The 2,151-nt window shown below is 37.3% G+C and overlaps 1 pseudogene; it reads left to right on the top strand.

Moving 5' to 3' along the window:
- Positions 1-1,060: 1,060 nt before the first annotated feature.
- Positions 1,061-1,739, top strand: LOC101831446 (annotated as a pseudogene).
- The last annotated feature ends 412 nt before the right edge of the window (positions 1,740-2,151 follow it).

The following is a 2,151-nucleotide window of genomic DNA, read 5'->3' as shown; positions in this document are numbered from 1 at the left end:
GATGCAGACTCCCATGACTAAGCACTTAGCTGAACTCAAGAACTCCAGTGACAGAGAGGGAGGACTGATGACCAAAGGCATTAAGACTGGGCTGGTTTAACCCCCAGAAATAGCTGACCTGACAAGGATTAGCTCTTGAATCCCAGACTGATGCTTGGGAATCCAGCATGGGACTGATCAAGACCCCCTGAATGTGGGTGTTCGGGAGGAGGCCTAGGTAATCTATTGTAACTTGGGTAGTAGATCAGTATTTATCCGTAGTATACAAATCGACTCTAGACTCCCATCCAACAATGAGAGATGTACTCTCACCCTGAACTCTTGGGGGAGGGTCTAGGTCCTGCCCTGGATAAAATGACAGACTATGGACACCCCCATGGAAGGGCTCACCCTCCCTGGGGAAATGAGGTGATATTGGGGCAAAGGTGAGGAAAACAGAGAGGGACCTGGAATTGACATGTGAAGCAACCTTGTTTCTAATTTAAATTTGAAAATAATACATATGTATATATGTATATGAACTCATTCATTTCACAGACTGTTCTTTTCCAGCATATGTCTTTAATTTCTTATATCTCTTTCAAGTATCCTGTAGCACCACTGAACTTGCAGACTCTTAATTGTGTTATATATAAGTTCTGGAAAAAATAAATCATGATCTCTGTATTCTTATTTCCAGAATGAATAAACAATTTGTAAAAATTTCATGAAGTCACTGATATGATTTCAAATAATTTGCTTGACTACTGACATAAAAACATACAGAAAGATATATGGAACAAAGAAGCATTGTGACTGAGTTTGTTCTCTTGGGCTGCACTCCAAGTCCTGAAGACTAGAAAATATTATTTGTTGTGTTTTTGGTCATCTACATTGTAACTATGGCAGGCAACCTATTCTTTTTTGTGACTGTTGTGGTTAGCCCACTTTTAGATGCACCCATGTTTTTCTTTCTTGGCTACTTATCATTCATGGATGTTGTTTATCCAACTAAAGTTACACCAAATATGTTTATAGACTTACTCTATGAGAAAAAAAAACTATTTCCTTCCAAGCTTGCATGACCCAGCTTTTTACAGGAAACTTATTTGGTGGTGCTGAGATTTTACTCTTTTTTGTCATGGCCTATGACCGGTATGTGGCCATCTGCAAACCCTTGCATTATCTGACCATCATGAACCAACGTGTGTGTTCTGCTATTGTTGTTAGCCTGGTTTGAGGGTTTTGTGCATGCTGTACTCCAACTTCTTTTTGTATATAACCTTCCTTTCTGTGGTCCTAATGTCATTGACCACTTCATCTGTGGCATGTACCCCTTGTTAAAACTGGCCTCCACAGACACATGTGTTATTGGCCTCACAGTTGTTGCCAATGATGGGGCAATCTGTGTGGTAATCTTTTTGCTGTTGCTTATTTCTTATAGCGTCATTCTTCACTCCCTGAAGAATCTCAGTCAGGAAGGGAGGCGCAAAGCTTTATCCACCTGTCGCTCCCACATCACTGTGGTAATCCTCTTCTTTGTTCCCTGTATCTTTATGTATGTGAGACCTCCTTCTACTTTACCCATTGATAAATCATTAACTGTATTTTATACTGTTATTACCCCAATGTTGAATCCCCTCATATATACTCTGAGAAATGCAGAGATGAAAAATGCCATGAAGAAACTTTGGACAAAAAAAGTAAATGAAGTGCATAAAATAAGTCATAAAATGATGGCTGCTAAAAAAGGAAGTTAATCTCTAGGGATTGTTACCCTGATAGAATACTTGATCTCAAGTTGTCACTTCTAGATCACATACAAGCAACACTTAATGGACTCAGAAAGTTGTATTTATAAAGAAACAAATAAATATGTAAATATATATGAAACAATAATAATTGATAATAAGATACCATGACTTTTTGAGAGAGTGGGATGGTATGGGTGGAGTTCAGTGGAAGAAAAGGAAGAGGAATTATTTACATGCTGTACTCATGAATGAAATTCTCAAAAACTATAAATAATAAAATTTTTGAAATAAGTAAATATAAATGGTGAGGAAATAATGACATAGATTACTCATATATACAACATGGAAATCCAGAATATTGTTTTAGAACACTTTCTCCCCAATGTTAATAACTATGCATAGTAAAAGCAATTATTAA

Source organism: Mesocricetus auratus, unplaced genomic scaffold, assembly GCF_017639785.1.
Source record: "Mesocricetus auratus isolate SY011 unplaced genomic scaffold, BCM_Maur_2.0 Super-Scaffold_100004, whole genome shotgun sequence".
In the NCBI taxonomy this organism is placed as follows: Eukaryota; Metazoa; Chordata; class Mammalia; order Rodentia; family Cricetidae; genus Mesocricetus; species Mesocricetus auratus.
The sequence above is the reverse complement of the archived record's forward strand: the minus strand, read 5'-3'. Positions and strand labels throughout refer to the sequence as shown.